Genomic DNA, 27,258 nt, shown 5'->3' on the forward strand with positions numbered 1-27,258 from the left:
ATATATCTTTGTTCAATGGCAGAGAGAAATTGTGAGAATAAGAGAATGAGAGAGAGCAATTTCAAACTCTCAAACTCCAGGTCAGAGCCTTCAGTATTCAACATCAGTGGAGTAAAACAACTCACTGTCACTATCCTTCAGTAGAAATATACCAGGAGGTCCAAACTGATGCTGCCTTGAGAATCAGAAGCAATATACTGAAGTGCCCAGATCACACCTGAACTTCATCATTCTGGTGAATGGTTCAAAGAAATAATGTGCCTCAAGCCGAGGCAATGGATCATACTGGACTTTTGCAGGAGCTGTTGGCAAAATGGGACTCTCTTCAGGGGTTGCTAATATGGACAGCCTGCCTGAAAAAAAGAAAAGAAAAGCCAACAGGGGAAACAGCTGAACTGAAAGATGAGGAGGGAGAATGAGCACATGGTTACCTAGGTCTAGATCTATCTTATAGTAGAAACAACCCTGGATTTCCAGTTAAGGGAATCAATCAATTCTATTTTTTTGCTCAAGGTAGTTTGAATAGGTTTCTGTCACCTACCAAAAAGATTTTTTAAAAAGAGTCTTGCCTAATACAGAAATGCAGAGCAGAACTGGAAGTTTTCAGCTTAGATTCCAGACAACCTCAACTAAGTTAAATTTCAGAAAATGAGAATTAACAGGGACCCTGAAGTTGGAGTTGAAAAAAGGGAAGAACGCAATATGTACCATCTTATAGAAGCCCTTCCCAAGCAGCTCTCAAACTCTTTCAGTGTTGTTTTTCACGTCCTCTGGTATGTGGGCTCTTTTAAGACAGCATGCTGCCTTAGTAGATCAATACTATAAAGTGTCTTTACCCGGTTTTCTCCTTTGACTCAGTTCTTTGAGCCCCGTGGCATTCCGTGGCAGAGCTCCCTGATCCTGTTTTTCTGGCTTGGCTTCTCCTCCTTTTTGTCTGCCTTTCTGTAGTGTAACACCATCACAAATGAATGCTTTCTAACCCATCTGTCTGTCCAGATAGACTGCTATCCCAGACAGCAGAGATTGCCCGTATTCATGCGCATATTCCCTGAGTCTAGCACAAGGCCTGCCATACTACATGTTGCATTGAATTGAATTTGAGGTCCAGTCAGACTTAATTGCCTACCCTTCAACACCCAGCTTCTTCCTCCTTGGAACTCTCAGAGACCTCCCTGCCTTGCTGCTCATGAAAACCTTTGTCTGTAAACATATTTATTCATTGAACACTTACCAAGTACCAGTAAGCACTTTATGTGCTCTAACCCATTCACCCATTCAGTCCTCACAACAGCCTCTCTATCATGCAGATGAAGAGACCAGACCTGGAAAGTTAAGTAGTTCGTCCAGGGTCACCTAGCTCCTAAGCAGTGTGGCCAAGAATTCAGGACAAGCAGCATATTCCTCATCATGACCCTGATTTCAACTGCAATGCTATCAGTTCTTGGTGGGCGAAACGTGCTTCATTTATGTTGTTGAATTACCCTCTCAACAACACTATTCACTACTGATTATTAGTCCCATTTTCCAGATAAGAAGATTGAGACACAGTAAGGTTAAGTCTTTTGTCCAAGGCTAAGTGGAAGAGCTGAGATTAAACCCTGACTATCTGAGCCCTGAGCCCTGATTCATCAACCACTGTGACAGTTGTCTATTGTCACAGTAATTGATTGGTGGTTGTATCATTGAGAGTTACCAGTGTTATCTGACTTTAATTACCCTTTGTCGTTCTCATTGTTTAATGGGTATAACAATACCTACTTCATAGGGTTGTTATAAGAGCTTCAACCTATATAAAGTTCCAAGAGTGTTTGGCATATAGTAAATGCTCAACAAATGGTAGTTATGATTATCATTTATTGAGTGCTTATTGTGCCAGGCATAGCACTAGGTACTTTACATGTAATATCTCATTTAATTCTCACTCAAACCCTATGAAGTAGGTACCAACGTAAGGCTCACTTTACAGATGTAGAAACTGAGGCTCAGAGAAATTAAGTAAATTGCCAAAAATTCCTCAGCTGCCCAATTTAGTTGTTTGTTGGAGTAGCATGGCACCAGCTCTTATTGTCTTTCTTCCTTGGAAAGTTCTGGTGAAGATACCAGAGAGCTCAATGGTCACTGGGCGAACTGGCCTTTTGGTGGTTCCTTAACCACAGGAGCCTCAGCTTTGTAGGTGAGGAGCTTGTTCCTTTGTTGACACAGCCCTGTGGAGTCAAACTAGGGAAGCAGCAGCTGCTCAAAGAAAGAAAACACATGCTTACTGAGCTCCTACAGTGTCTGAGAACCAAGGGCTGGACACCTGAGGTTCCCATCTCATTGGAAGACTCTGCTCCTGGCAAGCTGGAGGTGCAAACCTTTCTTGTCCCCACCCTTCCTGATGCTTCTTATGGGTGAACTGGCACAAAGTGTGGGAAGAGTTGGGAATTCTCTTGTTAATTTCAGTTTTTATAGGTTATTCAGACTGCATAAAAATCCATGTTGAGTCTACAAGTATCTAGACCAGCTGCCTGTATAGATTAAATAATGCAGGTGACTGAGAGTTACCAGAGCAGAAAAGAAAGTGGTTTCACTGTACAGTGGACCAATCCAGAAAGTTCAGGGACAAAAGATATGTTTTAACCTTGCATGACCCAATTTCTTCTCATCTTCGTTTGGCTGTCTTAAATTTACTGTGCAATTACCAACTCTTAACTTCACTTAAGCTATTTAAATAGCTATAATGCTGCCTTTTTATGTACAAAAACTAAAAAATAAACAAACAAAATTTGATGGTGGAGAATGGCATTTGTAGTAAAGGATTGATCAGTTCTGTCACTCTCATTTGGGCCACCAAATCGAGCCTCTACCTTCAGGAAATATTGCTAGATAGGATCATTTCCACAGGCCAGGCCGTGTTTCTTTTTAATATCACAGCTGACTTGCTGTGGTGGAGGCTGTTGCAAACTGCTGGCACCGCTGCTGGTTACAAAATGTGTTTGCCAAACCCCGCAGAGGAGGGGAGTCTGACTGTATTCTTTGATGGCAGGCTTCTTGGCCAAGAAACAGACCTGCATAGGAAGAACCTCATTCATTTTCCCCCCTGCATCTCCCTGTGCCCTGGACAAAGTGAGAGTATCAGCGAACAGGGATGGAAATTTCTATTCTCTTCTCCATCCAGTATTGCTGCTGGAAACTCTTTGGAGATGGCTAAGGCATCTATTTCCTCCTATCCTTATTCTTAGAGCACACAGCCACCGAAACTCAGGAAAATGCAGATGGCTCACCTCTGCCACCTATGTGCTTGAGAAACAAATGACAGTGGGTACCAAACGCTTTGAATCCCTCAATACTTGCCAAACACTCCTGCTAGTTCTCTTCTAGGTAGGAAAAATGTAAAATCAGCAGTTACAAAACGTAATTCTCTCTCCTGAAAAATCACAGCTTGGTGTACTGTACTCTGTGGGTGATGATTATACTGTTATTTTTTTCTGTCTCCATTCACAGATGTCAATACATGGTGAGTGGTTTCCAAAAATTTACTTCATTTGCAACTAAAAGCAAGAGGGGAAGGCAGTGCCAGCCCCACTGGCGTGCTGACAGCTCAGCGCTCTCCATTAAGAGCTCAGCTCTATGCCACTCAGCTCCTGGGTGTCCAGGCAAGAAAGCAAGGGCACACTACTGAAAGACGCCTTTCAAAACGAGAAGTAGACTGTCATAGTACCCACCTTCTTTCCCTTTCTAATCCTACCTCAGAGTCAGCCTTTAACATTTGGGGAAAGAGACAATGATTCAGAGTTAAAGGTGAATGAAAAAGGATTATTTGAATTCATTTCAGAGTTGTTTGGGGGAACAACATTTTGTTTAGTGAAGCAAGTGAATTTCCTTCTCAAAGTTGGCAACTGAGGTTGGTGAACAATGAGACAGGAAGCAATGACCAAAGAGAATGAGATAAGAACCTTAGCCACCACAGGTGCTTACTCTCAGTTTCAGAGGTCACCTGACTTTACTTTTCATTTATCATACATGCATTTAATGCTGAAAATTTACAGTAGCCTCAGTGATAAAAATTCTATGCCATTTTTATTGTGCTCTTATGTGTCAGACACTCTGTTAGAAGTGCTTTACTTGTATTAGTGTGTTTAATCCTCACAAAATGCTACAAGGTAGGGGTGATTCTTCCTTTCCTTTTACAAGGAGAAAATGGAAACATTGAGAGACTAAGTAACTCGCCCAGGGTAACTCAGCTGGCACATTAATAGAGACAGTCTGACTTCAGAGCTGCATTTGAAACACCTCTCTACTCCGTGCCCAGGTGGGTAGGGTTAGCACAGGGCTTTGGAGCAGGAGGCAGCTCCCCAATAAGCCATTTCTACTTCTGAAGGCTTTATTTTTATTCCCTTACTGCCTTTTTTAATAGCAGTGTTTTGGGAACGAACAAAGGAAGTATCCTACTGACAAGAAGACATGGATGACTCATGTTGAAGAAGGAGGAGGGGGAAAAGGCTTTTTAAGCCACAAGGATACCATTTTTCACACCAGAGGAGGTCACCAAATAATCACAGGAGAGAAAAGATCTTGAGAGGTCACATGGATAACAGTGTCACCTTTGGGGAGGACACCATGCTGTCAGAAAAATGGTCCAAAAGAATCCTTGCTGCAGTGAGGGACTGGGTTACCTGTGGTACTTGTGCCCAAGAGCATGTGCTTTATTAGGTTGACCAGATGTCCTGCTTGGTCAACCCTCTTCATTTTAATGGTCTGGAAGGGAGTCCTGGAAAATCTTCTGGAGCAGACAGACTTGGTTGTTTCTGCATCACCTACTGACAAGTTGTAAAGGACTTTATGTTATTTTGTGTTACGATTTGTAATAGTTCAGGTCACCAAATAAGTCAAAGGGCTTGGTTGCCTGGAAGTAAATCAAAACTCTATCTTCCTTTTCTGTCTTAGATTTACTTATTCCAACAGTATATGATGAGTTTTTTGGGGGGCCAGCCAGTAAGGATACATATATAGAAAAGCAAGAAATGGTCCTTTTCCACAAGGAGCCCACCCTGGGAAGAGTTGAAGTTCTGCAAACTCTGAGAGATCCTCTCATGCTCTGCTACTGACTACTGTGGACACATAAGATGTGGAGAAAACCGGCTATCACTTTTCTCTCTTTTCCGGATATTCTGTGCCCCAGGTCCCATCTTTCTTTCTCACTGGACTTGATGACTTTATGCTGATCCAGGGTCAGACAATTTTCAGATACTAATAAAAAATAAGAGCTCACAGAGAAAAAGATCTGTATGAGGCCCTCAGTTCGTCCTTGTAACAATGCTTTAAGGTCATTTTTATTACTATTCTCATTTTCTATACAAGGAAACTGAGGCACAGGCAGTTAAAAAGTGAGCCCAAAGTAAAATGGTAGTCAGTACCAGAACCAGGAAATTTGGCTTCAAAGCACATCATCACAAATATTGCTATACATTGTATCCTTGATAATGCTGCCACTAAGAAAGAGTATTTCGGGAGGAAGTAAAAAAGAAGCAGAATCAGTAAAGATACTCTAGGCAATTTACCACAGACAGTGTTATCATTTATGAGTGTTAGAGATTATCTCTAATCTTCAGTGTTGTGCTGATGGATGGATATTATTTTATGTATGAGGAAACTGAGACCCTGGGAGCAGCCAACCATCAAATAACTAGGAAGTGGCAGAACCAGGTTCACTTGAACATCTGGTGCTCCTTTTCCTGCACGATCCTGCTTCCTAGTGCAAAGCAGAGTGGCACAGCACCCGAACATACAAATTCTGCCTTGAAACAAAAGAGGCCATCCTTGAGATGAATGAGATGAAGCCGCCAGTAATGGACAAGATTATGTATTAGACCATCACAGAAATCACTCTGTACAACATTTTACATGATGATTTATCTTCCTGCAACATTCCCATCAAACAGGTGGCAGACTACTTTGGGAATCAGAATGACTGAGAAAATTTTGCTTGAAAACCTACGTATTGATACAAGCCCTGAAAAGACTACAGGATAAAGATGTCACGTGAGTCTTCATTAAGTGAGTCCTCTGCCTGGGAAATCACCTTGCTGGCTCAACTCTGGCATTTTGCATCACCTGCCGGTGTCACTCAGATCATGATTCAATCCACCAGGGGAACTTCCTCAGAGTTGAAAACAGCTCCTGGATCACAGAAAGGAGAGTGGTGGAGTCTTGCCACTCCCATGGTGATGCAAGCTTGTCAAGTTGTCATTTGTAGTCAGAGAGCTGACTGTGGTTAATAGAAAATAATTTCGCTGGTCATACAGACACTCACAGAGACAGACCCGTGCACACACCATGCAGAGAGACCGCGGCCCGCGTTCCTCTCCGTGGAAGTTCTGCCCGCTCTGGATCTTGCACAGACCTGCCACTAGCCTTCTTATCATTACTTCCCCTGCTCAATGGATCCCTTCACTTGTCATGAATCTCTCTGATCCATAACTTTTTCTCATTTCTTTTGTGAAGAGAGTTTTACCCTCAGATGAGCTGGATGAACTCCTCCTGCCTATTCTTTAAAGGCACAGAAACAAAAGAGCAAGAATAGATAACAATAATGATTGAGTGTGCACTCTCTGGCATGGCCTGGGCTGAGTGCTTTACATGAATTACCAAATTTTTCAGACTGTAAGATGCACTGGACCATAAGGTGCACCTAGGTTTCAGGGGAGGAAAATAGGGGAAAAAATCTTGAAGCAAAAAACGTGGTAAAATATTTAATAACATAAATAACATAGCCCCCCCCCCACCAAGGGAGCCAGGTAGACTACATTGGGACCAGATTTGGGGAGGAAACAGAGTGTCTTATAGTCCAAAAATACGGTAGCTCATTTCATCTATATAAGACCCCTAATGAAGTAGGTAGTATCATTGAGCCAGTGTTATAGGTGATGAAGACTGGGATTATGTCACTTGCCTGAAGCACACGGTGACTCATCTTGGACCCAGCTCTGGCCTGATGATGGACCTCACCTTTCAGTGTACCAACCCTGCAGCTCCCTTTATCCCTGTGATGTTTGAAAGTATAACAGGGTCTGTTAGGGGTAAACGTTAGTTTTGTATGGATAAAGGGAAAATATCTGGTACAGCCCTATTTCCCTGTAATTCTAGCATGAGGATTCTGAGATATGATTTAATTTCCCCTGTGACTTAAATAGCAAGTACATCACCCACTACTCACATTTCTTTGCCTACTTCATAGGAGCATTTTCTTTAGGGAAAAAACATGTGTAGAAAGAAACAGAGGCACTGTGAAGGAGGGGTGACTGGTTTGTCAACCACTGCAGCCATAGAATAAAGAACATGTGCCTCAGACATGGAAAATGGTCAGTAAATATTTATTGAGTAAATGGATGAGTAAGAGCTTTAAAGAGTCACATATATGCCTGTCTCCCTGACAGGAACACAATAAACTCCTTGAAGTTACCATTCAATGCTGACCCCTAACTTCCCAGAGGCAGATTATTCTGACGTCTGGGAATAGTGTTACATTTATTGAAAGGGCCCTTTATCCCTGGCTGAGAAAACCAAGTCCTAAGTGTTTGTGCTTCTGTGTGAGTATCTGTGACTCTTTGGAAATGATTAGAGGGCCGGAGAGGAAAGGAGGGGTGAACAGGCAATGCCATTTATAGTTGTAACCCTTTTAAATCCACGATTCATGTGTTTCAGTGCACGAGAAACTTGAACTTCAAAGGCATATCATCCAAACAGGAATTCTAATGAGTTGCTGTGACTCTCAAGCAACATAATGAGAATATTATCAAAATCATCTGCTCTCCCCTGTGTTCTCCAAAGTCTCTGGAACATCTCATCCTCCTCTGCAAAACTATCTCCCTCATCCTCTACCCTACTCAACCCCTGTGGTCCCTCTGGTAACCACCCCGTCCTCATCTCCACAGGGCTCTGTAGAGAGTAAGTTCCCCCTGTTTCCCCCTCCATCTAGTCTCCTTATTCAGCATCCCTAGGGGATGAACCCTCCCTGGAGGACAAAAAAAGAGAAAGAGTATGAAAAAATCTAAATTCTTTTGCAGGCAAAGAGGAGAGAGAAGGGGAAGGCTGTGGATACTCATAAACTGATACCTTCATCCCTTTAGTAAAAAAATGACTACTGTGCATTACTAGGCTATGTCCCCCAATTCTGCAGAAGTTGCAAGGATTCATTAAAATCCTAGTTCTCAAACTGCACATGTCAGTCACCAAAGAAGTCTTACTTTCCAGAGAGAAATGATATCTATAAGTCATAGGCCAAGTCTTGAGCAATGTTTTGTCAGAACTCCTAGCTTTTTACATTATTTTGTAGCTAATTTGCTATATCAAACCAGCATTTAGTTATTTTGGGCAAAGTAGATTTAGGATCTAAATCCTTGGTTGCACACAGATTTAGGGTACATGCTCCTTCTTTTTTCCAGCACAGCCCATTTGGTTGCCTCTATATAAACTAAGAATGCTCATTGCTCTAGCTACCCTCCTTGTGCGTGTCAAAATTTCCCATTGTCACATTTCTGACCAGATATCAATAAACGTGAGTGGGAAGGGGCATAAAGTCATGAGTGCTGCTGCTCAGCCTTGTCCGTCCTGCAGAGCTTCTTTCTGCTTTGGCTGAAGATAGGGTGAAGATTAGGCATGTTGGGAGCCCTTCTGTCTTAAGGAAAACCCTTAAAGGGTGAATCCTGTCAACTGAAACAAGTTTTTGAATTCCAAGATGGAGCCAATTTCTGTACTACAGCACTCCATCATGGCTGGGTGCATCAGGAGAATAGGAGGTGGGTGGCTTTCAGGGAAATAAAAAAATTCAAGGCACTCTGCAGATGGTCATATTTCCCAAACACTGAAGGAATTCTTCCCTTGAGCATGTATGTTTCACTTCTTTCAGATAAAAAGGTAAATAACTTCAAAGGACGCCATGTATTTCTTTTACTAAAAAGTTTGTCCTTGTACCTTCAAAATACAAACATATCCATTTGTTCCTGGGAAGAAGGTGTTCTGGGAAATGGTGTCCCATTTATTGAAGGTAGAGGAAAGTGTAGACCTAGGAAATGACAGACCTGGAAATTGCTATTTGCAGACTTGACCTAAGAAGATGTTGAAATTCCTGGAGCCTGATGACTAAGAGCATGAGTCATAGATCAAAGGTGGCATCCAGGAAGCCCAGGACCAGCCTCTGCCTAGATATGCTTATCAGGAACTTGAAATATTCAAAGAAACATACTTGAAATACGTATATGCTGGCATTATAAAACGAGGAGAATCCACATCAAACATATTCAGACTACTGACTTGAAAAAAAATCAGAAGACCTGGGCCCACATTCCTGCGCAGGCTTGTAGTGTTAGAACTGTGTGGTCACCCTTGCAGACATGCGTATGTTCTGGCATTTGCCATGGCCTCTCTGGCCTGTTGTACACATTTGCATTAATTTCCTTGCCTACAGAGCCAGGGCCCTCTTTGCCCTGGCTTCTCCATTATAGTTGAGTTCTTGGTCATGTCTCTTAAGGTTTTTCAATCTTTGTCTGCTTACCTTTGCTTACCAATAATATCTTACCACAGTGTTGGATGAGCTAAATAAGACATTACATGTAAAGTGCTTAGCCCAATGCCTGGGTCATACCACTTAATATATCTTAACCATTATTATAATTAATGTGGTTCTAATCATCTAATAAGCCTATCCAAATCTTTTCTTGCCACATTTCTTTTTAATGTAAGTGAAGAAATATGAAAATAATGACCATAGATGTAAGCCTCCTATTGCTAAAATCTTTTGGGTCACTAGATGTACTGTACTTTGGAATAATTAAGATTATGTGATTTGCTCAAAGCCATGTATAAACTGGGCAACTGTCTATTTCAATTAATCATAAGGAGACAGAGCTGAAACTGAGGGTTCAATGGAGAAATGCCATAGTGTGGGGACAGGCCAGATGTGGCACAGAAGACCCTTTATCTAGTGAGGTAAGGACACTCACCAGTCACCACCGAGAGGCAGTGCAGTATAGTGAAAGGACACCACAGCTGGGAGACATCAGGGTTCAGATCACCGCTCTGTCACCTGTAGGTCACTTTGGTTGGACAATTCCTCTGAGGTTTGAGTTTCATTTTGTAATTTGTAACATAGAAATGGTGAGTATGTCGCTCGCAGAGTGATTGTGAATGTTAATTAAAATAATGAGGATTTAATGCCTAGCACCCAGTAAGTGCTTAACACATGGTCATCATAAATAAGATTCAGAGTAAGTTATAATAGGTCATCTATTGAAAATAGTTAAAATCTTTATTGAAAAAATAATAGTCCCCAGGTGTTTAGGAAGATCAAGAAGGGAAATGTTGAAAAACCTGAACCTCAAACTCGAGGCATGCCCCCTTTTTATAGAGTAAATGACCATCTGTCATTTACTGATCACCGTTTCTGTCAATGCCTCAGCCCCGCAGTGAGATTCCTGACGGTACTCTGGGGTTTTTGTTTGATGTGTATTTCAAATCTGTCTCTTTCTGATATGAGCAGTATTTTGCTTCCTTTTAATGTTAATTTGTATATAAAAATTCTGCTTTGGCCTTCTCTGTCAGTCTTGTCTTAACTGATTAGAACTGAGAGCTACAAGTTATATTTTTGCATTATATTCATAGTACCCTGCCACTCACTGATGTTTGGAAATGACTTGGAATTAATGTTTCTTGGTTTTTAAAGTGGCCAATGCATTTGTTCAGTCCAGTGTTGTCTCTTGAGCAGCTCTACTCTGAAATCCTACAGAAGCAGCTTCTCTCTCATTGACCCATTATGTAATGCAAGCTTGGGGCCACATTTTATCTACCTGGGAAGTTAGTTCTCGTAATGTAATTTTCTTTCATTCAATATTCTGCAGACATTTACTGAGCACCTCCTATGTACCAATCACTGTTGTAACAGTTAACTATAATGAGCATTTATATGCTACCTGGCACTATGCTTAACAGGATTCATAATTTCACTGATTTCACCCAATGACCTTGTGAGATATTGTTACCGGACAAGGGGACCCAAAGTGGGGGGCAATACTTGGCCCACCGAGGGATGCCAAAAACTGCTTCAGAAGACAGAGGCCCCTCCCAAGGATGGTATACTAATATCTATTGGGCTCTTCTGTCCGCCGCCAATTGGAAAGACATCTCTCAATGCCAGAGATTTGTGAAAAGGAAATAAAATGTTTATTTAATGCTGTTTAGGCCTAATGCCTTCATTAAAATATTAGTCTTTAAGGGCACACACACACACACACACACACACACAGCGCTCCCTTCTCCCACTGTCCTAACTCTGGGTACTGTAAATCAGGAAAAGAGCACATGTCCGTTTTTCAGGTCGCTGGCACTGTGGGCTGTGTCGCCTGTCCAGGCAGGATCTCCAATTAATCCAAAGTCATGCGGCACCTTCCACTGGCAAGAGTTGTTTGTACCAAGTTCCAGTCAAAGTCTCCCCTGCTTTCCAGGCCACTCGGCCAAAGGGAGTGCCCCAAAGCCTCGTGGGCTTCTTCTACCAAACTGCAGGAGTCCCCACTCCACCAAAAGTGCGTCTTTCTTCTTCACCTGGCCAAACGGATCTCTCCATTCTGGCAAAGCTGAGTGGTCTTCCCTTTCACCTGGGCAAGAAGGGGTCTTAACTCTGTTGAAACCGAGTGGCTCTCTCTCCTAATGGCTACAGGGGTCTATATCTTTCCAAAACAGCGTGGCTGTCCCCCTCACCTGGCCAAGAGGGGGTCCTCACTCTGCTAAAGCCACATGGCTCTCTTGCAGGCCCTGTCTCTGAGGATCAGCCCCCAGTTCCATCCTGGATACCAGCCACTCCCCTCTCCCTGGCTCAAAACTTGGCCACAGCTATTTAACATATCTGTTAAACCAGTTACAGGTTATAGATATGTTAAATGACCATTCCAAAGGTTATGCAAAGCTGTTGCTATGCAAAACAACTCTCAATGGCCCTGCTCCATTTGTCCCTTCCCCCAACTGACACCTTGGTGGGGGAGGACATCTTAATATTTCCTCCAATATTCCTATACACTTTGAGTTCTGGACACCATTCCAAATCTTTTCTGGCCGCCCCGCCCCCCCCGCCTTGGTTGCACCCTGTATCAATATGAACTGTCCATATTTTACAGAAGGGGAAACTGAGACATATAAAAGTTAAGTAATTAACAATGAACTCAGCTAGTTAGAGGTGAAGCCAAAACTTAGTTTATGTATGTCTGATTGTGAAAGCAGTGTATGTCTTAAACACTGTACCAATGTTTCTCAAAGTAGGTTTCCTGACTTTGTGACCAGCTGCCTCAGAATCATTTAGGGCGATGGCTGCAGTAACACTACAGAGGAGTGGTGTGCCCCGGACCTGCTGAGTCTGCATTACTCACACATTCTCTGGGGCATTTTTGTCCCGTCTAGAATTTGAGAGTCACTGATGAAGATTTTTGGATATCGAATCTAAGAGAATGAGGATGAAATTGGAAAGCAATTCTTCGACGTGAAGGTGAAGGTTGAGGAAAGAAATGGGCCCACACTTTTAAGAATCAGTTGTGAGAGATGCCCTAAGGTTACTCCAAAAATTTTAATGAAATTAAAATGTACTTAAACTATACTTCTATACAAATCTCTAGTCACAACAAATATGATTTTAAAATGCAGTGGCAAGAGGGAGGTACTGAGTCACTTTCTAGAATTATGGGAAAAAAACATGCTTTCAATTTTAGAATTTCCAAATGAAGAGATTTGGGGACAGCAGTATGGTTAGAGGGGGTGGATCTCAGAAGCTTGATTATTTGGGTTGGCTTTGAGGGAGTTGAGAAAGATGTACAAAGCACCTCCAAGATATCCCTTGTGCCATGACTGTTGCTGACTCACACTCAGCCTGACTCTCCAGCAGCATGTGATGGTGGTGAGAAGGTGGATTAACTCATGCAGGGCTGACATTGATGACTTGTTTAATGAAGATGTCAGGGCCCAAGCTGCAAGTGTGATTTCCTGTACAGCCAATTGCATCTGTGATGAAACATCCTCCTCCAGGTGGCCTGTGTCATCACTGAGTTCCACTAGTCCTGGGAGGCTAGGTTGGCTATTTCTCTGCTTCTCAGAACACTTCTCTAGGGAAAAGGCACAGGGATTGAGAAGCATGATTGGTAGGTATGAAATAGACAGGGGAATGTTAAGAATAATATAGAAAATGGAGAAGCCAAAGAACTTATATGTACGAGACACAGACATGAACTACAGGAAGGACTGCTGGAGGGAAGAAGGGTACTGGGTGGAGGGTAGCAGAGGGCAAAATATTGGGACAAGTGTAATAGCTTAATCAATAAAATATACTTAAAAAAACAGCTCTGAACCTCCTGCCTGCCAGGCTGAGGAGTCCCCAGTGTCAGCTGTGTGGACGAAGACTCGGCTTTGCCTTTGCTGTGGACACGCCCCAGTGTGACCATAACAATGTTAAATGTAAATCTTGGATGACGACAAAGACAAAAGTACCTCAATGTTGGTAAAGGGGATTCTTAAAAAAAAAGGAGAGAGGAGCAAAACTCAACAAGGAAAAAGTAAACCCCGAACACAAAATAATTAGTACTCTAGTATTTCATAAACTGATTGCTTTATTTTTTTAATGCAAGTTCATCAAAATTAATAACAAGGGGCAACATGTAACATGTTCTCCTTTTTGAGATTTTTTTTAGATTCCTAAGATTGAAGAGAATCTACTTTAACTGCTTATTAAAGTCAAAGTCCCTTGGACTTTTCTTCTGACACCCATAAAGTTTTATGACATTCCTTATTTGGGAGCCCTGCAAAATAAGAATATTTATCTTAAAACAGGACTGAGCTTTTTTTGTTCCTCTGAAGAGCAAGAACTCCCCAACGACACTGACCTTGGGTTTAATTCTCTTGCTTCCAGCAAGCTGCTAATTGGTTCAACTCATCACTGGGTCCCTTGATATTGCCCCCTTTACCCATCCTCCACTTATTCACTCTTTCCTTCCCTTTTTCCTTACTCTCGGTGACTTTCCAAACCCTCTCTTTTTTCAGGGGAAATCTGTTGATTTTGCTTATCTATTATTTCTCCTCGGTGCTCTGGTAGCAAAGTCTCTTTTCCATTTGATAATCCACCTGTGTCATTTTGGCAAAGTTATATTAACCAAGGGGAGACAGACAGTGCCTGGCACACAGCAAGTGATAAATAAGTATTTTTTAATTAATATTATATTACTTCTTCAAATATCTTATGAACCTCTTTGCTTCTCTCTGATCCTACAACCATTGCTTTAGGCTAGATTTTCCTCTTCCTTATTTTGATTACAAGGGTTTCTTTATCTGATTTTTCCCTCCCTCTTTCCATCTATCCTACAAATACTTGAGTGCTCCTTGTAAAGCAGGAACTGTTCTACAAGTGAATTAGGGCAAATTACCTAACTAATCCTCAGTTTATTCATTTGTAAAACAGGGCCACTGTAAGTCTAACCATATAGGGCAGTGGGGGTATTAGATGAGAAAATGTGCATTAAGCACTTAGCTCACATTAATAAGACTCTATAACAAGTTTGTGTCTTTGCCCCTACCCCGCTAATCTTTTCCTGGCCTGACAAAGACAGCAGAGACACCCTGATGGGTGTTACTTGCCAGTCCTGGGCTCCAACAGATAGACACATTATTCGTCTAGTAATGAAAACCTAATTTTCCTAACAAAAGCATGCTGATCCCTGCACAGACACCTATGATTGTAGCATATATGTTGCAGAATAAATCTTGTCAAACCATGAATTGATATTAAGTGCTGTGCCATGGATTGCCAGCGAGGAGTCACCTTGAGCCAGTCAGTAGGCTCTTTTAAGTCAAAAGTTCACATTCCACCCTCTGCAGGTGGCTGCTTGTATTCCTGAGGCTGTGGCCTGTGATGAAAGGCTGCTGCATGCTGAATGCAAGCCAAGATAGCAGGGGTCCACTGGGAAATCAAGCAGAGTTGGAACCCAGTTACATAAACAGTTCTTTCAGTTTCCCTGATCTTTGTAAAAAAAAATTTTTCATCTTGTCTCAGTTCAAGTTCAGGGTTTCACAGTTTCCTGGGCTCCTTTTGAGGTCTGCCATAGTTTAAAGGAATAAAACAGGAAATAAGTGGAGTTTCTCCTGGATTTCAGCAAAGCAGCAGAATGCTTTCAGCACACCATTTGGGGAATGGGCTGCTTTGGTGGTTGGGGACCGTGTCTTACCCATGGTGAAGTGTGTGCATGTGTGTGCGCAGGAGCTCACATTGATTCATGTCTACACTTCATTTTATTTTTGCAATTGTCCCTTTCCAAGTTTAGTTGAATTTTTAATCTTCACTTGGCAAAATCACTGTATAGGAAAGAATTTTGCCCAGTTGAAAACTTACTTTTTTTTATGTCAAATACAACATTGTAAATGAAATCTAAAATGCACCATTTTTTGTTTTTGTTGTTTTTGTTTGTTAGTCATGACTTTTCACAAGGGTTTGTTAAGACAGCACGTATTTCTTTGGATCATACAATCTCAGGTAGATGTCATCTATCATCATAGTTATTATGATGTTTAACCAGGTGGGAAACAAATATGTTTTAACCTGAATTTCTTCTTTAATATTTGAGCTTCTACTGGTTTTATGATTATTCCCTGTAATTAGGTGGCTTAGTTGAGAAAGGAATGCCTCAGACTGCATTAAAAAGATAAATAGTAATATAAGATAGAATGATTAGAAATGAATACAGATCATCCTGAAATAGCTTTTGACATTTATATTCAATATACTTCACAGTATTTGCTCCAAGAACCTGCATTCAAGGGGATTTGAAGGAAAGATGCTAATATTCATAACCATTGTACTTCTACATTGTCCCTTTCTTCTCAAGCCCTAGAAATATTGTAGCTAAATCCTTAAAAGGAAGGGAGTGGGTCTGTCTAATGCCTAACTTGAAAGGAAAGGGTAACAGGTTAGTAGTGGGGAAACTAGAACATGAATAGTGCCGTGCCAAGAGGGTGAATTGCTATTATGTTCTTCGCAAGGGTACAGAAAACACAGCTGTCCCTGTATTTTATCTTATATGCAGTATGTTTTTACTCTGTGTACATCTCTGAGCTAGGTGCCATGGAGAAAACAAACCTAAATCTTGCTTGGTCTGTTTCAAGGGAGATGAGGAGCTCATAACGGGGCAGAAGGGCATGCATACATGTCAGACCATAGCCGGGGGGCATGGTGGGATCCATGGGAAAAGCTCCGAAGGGAAGCCTGAGTCTGGAATGAGCCAACTTCCAGGGCGCGTCAGGCAACTGCTGCATCACTGCTGCGAAATCACCCCAGTGATCAAGTCCACGTCAAACATCCTGCCTGCTGAGTCTGGAACTGGGAGAACAGACAGAGGCTCCTCTCAGGGTGCACCGTTGATGCTTCATCCCACCGTTACTCACTCGGCCACTTAGCAAAGCCTTGCTGAGCATGGTGAGAAGCTGTGTGCTGGGTGGTGAACCAAAAGGAGCTGTGCTAGGAGCTGAGAACAGAGAGGGGAACCAAAGACACCCATGGTACTTCTATTCTGATGGGAAAATGGATATTTAGCAATTGTCACACAACTAATTAATTAGACTTGTGATAAGAGCTCCAAAGAAGTACAGATGGCTAAGGAGGGGACCTAACTTGGGACAATCAGGAAAGCTTTACCAGAAGTAAAAGTGGCTAAACTGAGGCCTGCAGGGGCTAGCTGGTAAAGAAAAAGTTGGGGTGCAGGGAAGGAAAGCATTTTGTTAGAGATTGGGCTGGTGATGCTCAGAGATGTCTGAGAACCTAAGAATTGGGCAGTGCGCTGCTTGCTGCGGGTGAGGTGGGAGGTAGGCTTCAGAGGAGGAAGGGCCTGGAGGGTCACTTGTGGGAGTTTGAACTTGATCTTTAGAGTAATAGGAAGCCCCCAGGGATATTTGAACAAGGAAATGACCCAATTATATTTGCATTTTCAATGTTCTCTTGGACTGCATGGTGGAGAATAGGTTGAAGGGGCCTGGGTCAGAGGAGTGATGATGGAGATGGAGGGAAAAGGCCTCAAAATGTAAACTTGAGAGAGGTTAAGAGAGTGGGCTTGCAGGCAGCACTGCGCATGCTTCCCCCTCCTCCTTCTGCTCTAAAGAAAGAGTCCCCGTGCTGCCCTCAGGAAGGTCAGGATCCAGGGAGGGAGGCTGAACGGGGAGCAGTGGGGCTTGTCTCCACTTGGCACAGCGGCACCTGACTCCCGGCACTACTCTGGGGAGGCAGAAGCTGGTGTTACTACCACCCGTAATTGCAGGTGATGTGTGACCCAGCCATTAAACTGACTTCCCCACGGACACCCGGAGCAGAGTAGCAGGAATAGGTTTGTGCTTTATACAGTATGATTATCATCCATGATGTCCTTAGGTACAATGCATTTTGATGGTGGTTTGATACAGTCCACAGAATTTTACATATTCCACAGAATTTGAAAATGGACTATAAAGCCAACATGTTTTTAATACCCAGACCAGTCTGTCAAAAGCAGAAGCAGAACAAATGAGTTTCTACTTTAGGTATCAGACAAAATTTTTTAAAATGTGTTCCTTTTTCCAGTCTATCCAGCTGGAGGGCTGCTGAGACCAAGTGTACTACTGTTCAAGTTCAGTTCAGTTCCTAATTTGGTTTTGAAGTGAACTTACCATTGGGATGATTAAATTCACTGATCTGAGTACCTGTTTGGTGCTACACTGAAACAAGTTCTCTAACACTCTTAATGGACTCATGGTTTCTTTGTTTAAACTGCTAAAGACACAATTCAAAATGGTATAGAGTAGAAGGAAAAAAAAAACCAAGGAAATGATTAATTGACTGGTTTACTGACCTGGTTTGGTGACCTGGAAATGTGTCTTTGGATCATGGAATTGCATCTTATACTCTGTAATTAAGGAGATTCTGGAATGTTTGGAGTATGGGGCATAAAAATAATAGCTACCACGTACATCGTGCTATGCACTTTATAAGAACCAGTGTATTTCATCTTTATATAAACCTTGTAATATAAATGATTTTATTGCACTAAGTTTACCAAGACAAAATGAGGCTTAAAAAAAAAAAGATGAGCAATTTGCACTAACAACTGGGAGGGTCAGGATTTAGGCTCAGTTCCAAGCCTGGGGTTTGCATCTAAACCACTACCTCCGCCCTGGGCTCCCGTGCGAGACAAGATGAAGCCCACAGATCTTTCCTTAGTGTTACCAGCAGAAACCATCCTCATGAGAAAATGGGGCTAATTGCAGATACAGCTATTTATTGATTTATTACTTTCACTTATACCTGTGAATTTTTTAGATATTGACTTTTGCTTTTTAAGTTTGCATGTCTGACTTAAGTTATTTGAAAGTTATCTAAATGCAGTTGGCTTAGACTAGGACTAAAATGCTCTCATAGACTTTATGGCTTCTACATTATTGTGGAAACAGAAAAAACTTGATAGCCTTACTGAATCCCAGACCCTATCAGCAACCATTCACATGCATCACATTAGTTGAAGAAATGGGGAGAATTTAGAATTCTGAAGAAATGTGTCAATCTAGATAGTGATTTAAATAGCTCAAATTTTTTCACTAAATTTTTATTATTATTTATTTATCTTTAGAGGGGAAAGGAAGGAGAGAGGGAGAGAAATATCAATGTATGGTTGCCTCTGGTGTGTTCCCCGCCGGGAACTGGCCTGCAACCCAGGCATGTGCCCTGACTGGGAATTGAACCGCAATTGTCTGGTTCGCAGGCCTGTGCTCAATCCATTGAGCTACACCAGCCAGGGCTAAAATTTTAAATATATTATTATTTTACTCCAAGTGTTTCTGTTATGTCAGGAAAAAAATTCTGATAGGAGTAGAAGAAATAGAAAGCTGATGGACAGGTTCCAAGGAAACAAGTAGAAAGGTTGCTGAGGAGAGAGAAGTGGGCACATCGGAAAAGTCAGAGACTTTGGAGGAGGTTTAGGCCTCAGATCAAGTCTCAGCTTCCCCCCTTGAGAGCCGTGACCTTGGGAAAGTTTGCTATGCTCTCCCAGATTTCACTTTCTCATGTATAAAGTGGAAAAATTTCCTACAACAAGTCATGTGAAGATTAAGGAGACAGCAACAGCATTGCTATTTGGCAATATTTTATTACATACCACTCATTATTTATCTCAATCATAAAATGAAAAGAAAGAAATATAAAGTACTTTATTCCCCATTTTATAGAAGAGTGAACTGCGGCTTAGAGAGCTGTTTTTTTAAGTTTATAGTTTACACTCAATATTATTTGCATTAGTTTCAGGTATGCAGCATAGTGGCTGACAAAGTGCCCCACGCACAACATTTCAAGTACCCACTTGGCCTCATACACAGTTATTACAATATTATTGACTATATTCCCCATGCTGTGCTTTACCTCCCTGTGACTATTTTGTAACTACCAATCTGCACTTGAGGAGGCTTATGGGAGTAGGTGACAAAGGTGAAGGGAATGCTATGCTTTTTGCTAAGATCATAGAGCTTCTGGGGAAAAGAGCTGTAACTCACCCACGTCCCAGAGACTGCCAAGGCCAGGCTCCTCCACACTGTTGGACAGACGGCTTCTGTGTCACAGTGAGAGCTAACATTAGCAAGCATTTTGAAAGAAGCCTGTGATGAATGCTCTGTGCACATGATTTCCTTTAATAACAGTTTGATGAGATAGGAATGAGCATCCCCACTTCCCAGTAGAACCAGTGTTGAGGCTGGGAAACTTTTTTGTTTGAGGCCAGGAAACTTAAGTTGTTTACCCAGGGTCACTGTGGCAGGTTATGGACCTGAGCTCCACATTGAGATCAAGCTGATGCTGCAGCTTACATTAGGCCTCCCATGGCATGTGCAAGCGGCTAGGCCCAAGGTACCTCACTGTGGGTGGTGCTGATGGTTTTTCTGGAAATTCTTTCATTATCTCATCAGCCTCCAACTCCACAGAACAGCTAGACCGAGGCAATGAGAAAACTCTTCTGGCTATTCTAGGTCCAAGAAATTCAGTTCTATCCTTCACCCTTTAAACTCAAACTTGTCCTTCCATAATTTACTTTTATTTTTAAGGATTATTTATTTACTTTATTTTAAAAATATTTTATTTTTATTGTATTTTTTCAATTATCATTTATCTCCCTGAACAGTAAAGAAAACCATCAATAAAATGAAAAGACAAACCACTGAATGGTAGAACACATTCACTGATACATCTGATGAGAGATTGATATCTGAAATTTATAAAGAACCTAAAAAACTCCACACCAAAAAGAATCTAATTAAAAAATGGACAAAGGACCTGAATAGAAACTTCTCCAAAGAGGACATACAGATGGCTAATACACATACGAAAAGATGCTCAAGTCACTAATTATAAATGAAAATTAAAATCACAATGAGGCATCACCTCACACCTGCCAGAATGGCCATTATCAATGAATCAACAAACAACAAGTGCTGGTGAGGATGTGGAGAAAGGGAAACCCTTCTGCACTGTTGGTGGGAATGCAGACTGGGGCAGCCACTGACGTGGGCCCTGGCCTGCAGTGCCCACAGCGTTATGGATGGAAAATCAAGACAAATTCTCATGGACTCCCAAGTCCTGTGGAAGAAAAGGGACTGCACAGTTATTTCTTCAAGGGGGGAGCACCTCGGAGTGGCCTGGCAACTCTCTGAAGGGGAGAGCACGCTGACCCTTGCCTAGTCAGGCTTTTATTGTTGTTGTTGTTTTGCACAGGAGTTCAGGTACAACTTATTAATCATTGTCAGGCAGTAAACAGTAGATAGCATACAAAGAACTATTAGGGCTTCTTCTAAGTCAGGGTCTATCAGCTAAAAGGCCACAAAACTTTGGGAAAACAAACTCATTTTCTGCCCGGGCCTATATCATTTAACTAAGAGCATTCTTAGCAAAACAGTCTTCACAGGATTTCACATATCCTTTCTCAGGCCTGATCACCTGGGGAGTCTGCCCTTTCCTGCACAGGGCTGTGCCACCCTGTGTCATTGTTTCAGGCTTAAGTCAGACAGAGGAGGCAGATAGCCAAGGAATTCTCAGAGACTTCTTGAAGACAGACTGAGGGCTCAGGCTTCATCAAAGCTGAGGGGCGAGGGTCCATCACCCCCTTTCTCCATAGCCCCCCAGGACCTTCCCTGGGGCTTCCACGTGATCATGCCTGTCTTAGGTGGTTCCCCCCCTTGGAAAGCTTACCTGTTATTGGCTAACTGATCAAGCATTGGAGGTCAGTTATAGAAAAAGGAGCAGAAGTGGTGCTCCTTCCAGGGAGATAAGCTTTGTCTCCTTAGTGACTTATGGTCCAAAGGTTGCTCACTCAGCCTTAGCCATGGGGGGTTACAGCTTCTGAAACCAGGCAGGGCAGTTCCCAATAAGCCACTATGGAAAACAGTATGGCATTTCCTCCAAAAATTAAAAATGGAACTGCCTCTGACCCAGCAATTCTACTTCTTGGAATTTACCTGAAGAAACCTGAAACATTAATCCAAAAGAATATATGCATTCCATGTCCATTGCAGCATTATTTACTATAGCCAAGAAATGGAAGCAGCCCAAGTGTCCATCAGTAGATGAGTGGATAAAACAACTATGGGACATTTACAGTCCCATAGTTTTATTCCAAATGGAATACTACTTGGTTATAAAAAAATTTTTTTATCCCTTGTGGCAGCATGGTAGACTTGGACAGTATCATGCTAAGTGAAAGAAGCCAGAGATATACAAACACCATATGATTTCACTCATGCGTGGAATTTAATGAACAAACGGAACTAATACACAAAACAGAGACAGACTCATAGATAGAGAGCAGGCTTACAACTCTGGGTGGGATAGGGGTTGAGGATTGAAGGGATAAAGCAAACAAGAAAAAGAATTCATGGACACAGACAACAGTGTGGGTATTTATTTATTTACTTACAGAAGGGAGAAAAGAAGGGAAAAGAGAGGGTGAGAAAGCATCTTGTGCGTGCCCCAACTGGGGAGGACTGAACCCACAACCCAGGCAAGTGCCCTGACTGGGGGTCGAACTCTCCACCTTTCACTTTGTGGGTTGATGCCCAACCCTCTGAGTTACACCAGTCAGGGCCCTTCCATAACTTTAAATGGTAGCCCGAGCTCAAGATTAGAATATCTGATTAAAAAGGCCCATAAAATGCTGAAAAAACTGCTCAACGTTTAGAGGTCACAAGCATGGCATGACTGTCAATCATTTGTATACTGTATGACTTCAGGCCCTTTTGGTGAAACCCAACAGGGAGGCCTGATCCTTGCCTTGGAGAAACATGCATTTAATATATTTGTCCTTGGCTTGGGTCTGCTCCCAAAGGATGGCCCGCAGTGCTGTTAGAGACAGTCTTCTCCGTGGGAGCAATGTGCTAAAGGCCAGGGCATGACTGATGCAGGAGGTGTTATGATGCCTAATGTTATATCATCAAGACGACCTGTTCTGCTTGCCCATTTTATGTGAGTTTATGAGGACCAAGGCTTCAGGAAAGGAAAACTCCATGTTATTTTATATATTGTCATTGTCCTCACCATGTAACGGCCAAGTAGGAAATATGCTGGACTGGAAGAGTAGAAACTGAGGTTTTAGTCTTAGTTTGTCGTTAACCAGCCTGGAACCTATGACAAGTCAGTTCTCCTTGGGCCTCGGTTTTACCAATGGCAAAATGATGATCTGGATGACTTCTCAAGATATTTTCAGAACTAGTGAGGAATTTAAAACTGTGCTTTTCTTCTGTGGAGAGGCTCTTTCTGGCACTCATCTGCAGTTAAATCCTTGCAGTCAATTAACAGGGAAAGCACCTTGTTTTTCCTTCCTGCCCAAGGGCACCCTAAGTTACCATTAGCACCAGTATTGGGGTATGACTCTGCCTGAAGTTCTGAGTCACATGGGCAGGCTGCTTTAAAAGCAATGTATATTCGTTTGAATTACAATTTATCACAAATTATATTTAACCTCTTTTTTATATAACAATGGTTATTAGATTTTGACAACAGCAACTGAGAATAGAACATGAATTTAAAGAGAGAATCGAACTAGAAATGAGAAAGGAAGAATTTCAGAAACTATTTTGCATTATCCCTCAAATAAAACCTATTTTAGAGGTGAGGTAACGCAAGTTAATCTAAAAAATTACTCTGCAAGGGCAGGGAGCACATAGAAATTGGAAAGCAGCAAAAGGAGCTCTTTGATAGAGCTTTGTTCATAAAAATGTTTCAAGTAGGAGAAACAGAAGCCATTTAACACATGTTTTAAAATGTTAAAAAGTGTCTTTTCATTGATATATCTTTTTCATAACTCAAAAGAACTGTAAATTGTGTCTTTGACAAATTATTTCCTAAACTAATCCTTTTTGATGACTAATGTCTAGCAGATGGAGGTCCTCTGCTGCTCAGGCTCCATGTCATACTACTTGACTTAGAATTTCTCCCATGCACAGTGTCATATGCTTCACTATGTCTAAAGGCTAACATGCAAAAGGCAGACTCCAATGCAGAGGCTCATTTTATTTTCGGTTGCTCCTTAGCACTTGTTTCTGGGTTTTGAAAATATGTCATTTCAACACAGATTACATTTATAAGCACTACAAGAGTAGACTTCAATTTGACCAGACCATTTAATTGAGAGTGTCTTCATTATCACTTGTGATCACAGACTTGGACAGAATCAGTAACAGATGGATTGATTATATGATGTTAAAATTAGTTCATACTTCCCTGGATAATAACTTACCATCAATTCAACTGACTGAGAGACATTTAGAGGATCCTGGTAGGTGAGCTGTTTCTGATTCTGCCAATATTGTAAGTGGTTGGTAGAGAAGAATTAACATGCTGCTTAAAAAGCCTACAGACATTGTATTGTAAGATGTCATAGTACTGAAATCAGAGAATGGAGTAAAAATGATTTGGAGCTCCTAAGAGATTAAAAGTAGCATTGAAGCTAAATAAGATTCACCATAGAAACATAATAAAAGTTCATAAGTTCGTGGGTAAGAATCATCAGCATTAAGATTAGTGTTGGCCCTGGCTGGCATAGCTCAGTGGATTGAGCACAGGCTGCAAACCAAAGGGTCTCTGGTTTGATTCCCAGTCAGGGCACATGCCTGGGTTGCAGGCCAGTTCCCAGCAGGGGGTGTGTGAGAGGCAACCACACATTGTTTCTTTCCCTTCCCCCTTCTCTAAAAGTAAATAAATAAAATCTTTTAAAAATTATTGTTTGGAAAAGCTAAGAGTAACTAATATAAATATTATTGTTTGGGCAATAGAAGGACTGAATTAAACATAGATGGTTGATGCAGCAGATGGGAAATAGAGAGGTACAGAAGAGTCTTTTGGTAAGAATAATAAAAGAAAATCACATTACCTTAGCAAAAATTCTTTTCAGATTTGTCTGTCTTCAGTTGCTGGTCACAATTAAATGAGGCATTTGCAACTAACAGCCTTTATTTTGGGAATCTCTGTTTTGTCTTCTTTGAAGGTTACCCTTTAAGGCACAATAAAATTTGGGAAATACTGCATAGAAAGAATTCTAGGCCTACTACTGTGTGTATATGTGTGGCCTAAGAGAGTATGTTCTAAGCAGGGGTGTCCAGCCCTTTGGTGTCTCTGGGCCACACTGGGAGAAGAAAAGCTGTCTTGGGCCACACATTAAATACATTGCAACATGTAATCACACACACACAAAGATTTCATAATGTTTGAAGTAAATTTATAATTGTGTTGGGCTGCATTCATAGCCACCCTGAGCCACATGCAGCCTGTAGGCCACAGGTTGGACACCTCTGTAAGACAGTCTATTGACTAAAACCTAAATCTAAAAAAAGACAGTGTGTTTTAACTTTTAAAAAAATTTATTGAGAGAGACACACATTGATTTGTTGTTATGTATTCATTGGTTAATACTTGTGTGTTCCCTGGAGCCCTAACCAGAAATGGAACTCACAACCTTAGTTTGTGGGGACAACACTGTAACCAATTGAGCTATCTGGTCAGGGCTTTTTTTTATAACCCAGTTGACTTAATTCAGTACAATCATGTGCAGTGAATAGACAGTACAGACAAAATCTATCCTGAAGCATATACCAATGCAGGAATAGCTTTATTATTCTAGTTGAAAACATTAATCATTTAGACTAAAAGCCTTCTTCATTGTGGCAAAAGACTCACTTGAATGCAAATATTTTCATGGGAATTTTGTAAGATGGATTTAATTTCTTCTTTAAGAAACTCATTTCAAAAGCATATGTGGTTCATTATTTATTCCCCCAGCATGTGTTTTAATCATCATATGGTTGTATCCACACACAAGAAGTTAATAGAATAATTAAAACCATGCAGACCATGCGAGAAAGAGTAGAGTGTCCAGAGCTTTTCATAAATATTCATTGAGCCCTCAGCTGTGCACGCAGTCTGCTTTTAGTGCTCAGAGTGATATGAAGATAAGTTGGTTAATATGCCACTGAACTCTGCATAGCCAAATTACTTCTGAAGAAATGTCTACAGTTTTGTGTCTTGCTTTGAGTATTTCACCTGGGGGTAAGAAATATGTTATGTGGCAGAAATGAAAAGGAATTAGTAATAGTAAGCCTGAAAAAGAAAAGGCTTGGTGAAAACAAGATATTAACCTCTAAACCCCAAGAGGCCAGGGTTGTATTTTATTCTCCCAGCTCCTTGCATTGTAGCATAAAATTAATATTCAGTAATTATCTGTGGAATGAATTTTGAGAGAAGTCAAATTTGGGAGGGATTATATATGTTCTACACACCCCAAAGAAACAGAGGTAGGAGTAGGGGTAGAAGTTGTGTGGCCACGAATTCTGGTTAATTTAAGGAAGAGCTGTCTAACACCGGCTTGTAAGAGCAGAGCCTTCTTATAAAGTGTTGAGTTCATTAAAAGTAGAAATAAATGTTCAACTGAATGCTGGGTAGTTATTATAGAGATAATTTCTGTTTTAGATGGAAGATATAACTAAGTGATTGCCAATATTATATAATATTATAATTTAGTTACTTGACAAGTTGTACATCAATTATCTGCATGGTTCATAAGACAACATATGTGCACATTTCTTTCCATTTTTCTTTTCAATGTATTGATGAGAATAAAGCCTGATCACACACAGAAAGAATTGTGACTTGGACCCTTAGTTTGTGTTTCACCTGGTTTTCATTCTTAATGGTGATAATGGTTCTTTGGCAAAATCTCAGCAGACATCCAGCCTCTATACCTAGCCATTAATACAAGGGGCTAGGATGTCTATGTTGTATCAGTAGAAACATCCCCTACAATTTAGCCAACTACCCCAAACTGTGATTTACTTTTCAAGTTCACCTTCTTTCTGATTTTTTCACTGCTATCTTCTGTAGACACTCAGAAAGCGAGCCAGGTCATGGTGCCTTCCTGTGATACCATGTTGACAGCAGAGTGCCTCGTGTCAGTCTACTGGCCAATTCCAGGGCAGTAAAGAAGGGTCAGTGATTTCACAGGCAGCAAAGGTGCAGCTGCCAGCTGTCCTGCTGAGAGTGATGGGCATAGCATAAGAAAGATGTTTGGCAATCTGAGCAAAGTCTAGAGTTCCAGATCTGGCTGGTTAGGATCGACTTTCTTTTCTTTTCCTTTCCTTTCCTTTCCTTTCCTTTCCTTTCCTTTCCTTTCCTTTCCTTTCCTTTCCTTTCCTTTCCTTTCTTTCTTTGATGGATAAGCAAATTATCCATCATATAGTTTATTCATATATTTGCACATTGGAATAATACCACAAAGAAATGATAAAGAATGAAGTATTGGTAAATGCAACCAGCTTTATTTTCATGACAGAAAGTAAAGGAAAACCAGACCAGTTAAGAAAGTCACCATATTTTCAACCCACAGCAATTAACAGTTTGTAAATTAGAGGGCTAAAACAACCTTTCTCAAAATCTCTTCATAAGTTTTACATCATCTAAAAATTTGAACTAGTTATCTTAATAATTTATTCCATTATGTTCATTTAATAACATTAAACACAAGCATTCTCAATTATACAGGGTGGGGCAAAAATAGGTTTACAGGTATGTATATGGAAAATAATACAATAATTAATATATAATAATACAAAACTGTGTTGCATGTACTCATAAGTGTAAATCTACTTTTGCCCCATCCTGTATGTTTTGCTATTTTTCTATTTGAACTTAATGTATAGAAACACATACTGGACTAA

Source organism: Sturnira hondurensis, unplaced genomic scaffold (genome assembly GCF_014824575.4).
Source record: "Sturnira hondurensis isolate 20B ecotype Veracruz unplaced genomic scaffold, ASM1482457v3 Scaffold0001120, whole genome shotgun sequence".
Taxonomy (NCBI): domain Eukaryota; kingdom Metazoa; phylum Chordata; class Mammalia; order Chiroptera; family Phyllostomidae; genus Sturnira; species Sturnira hondurensis.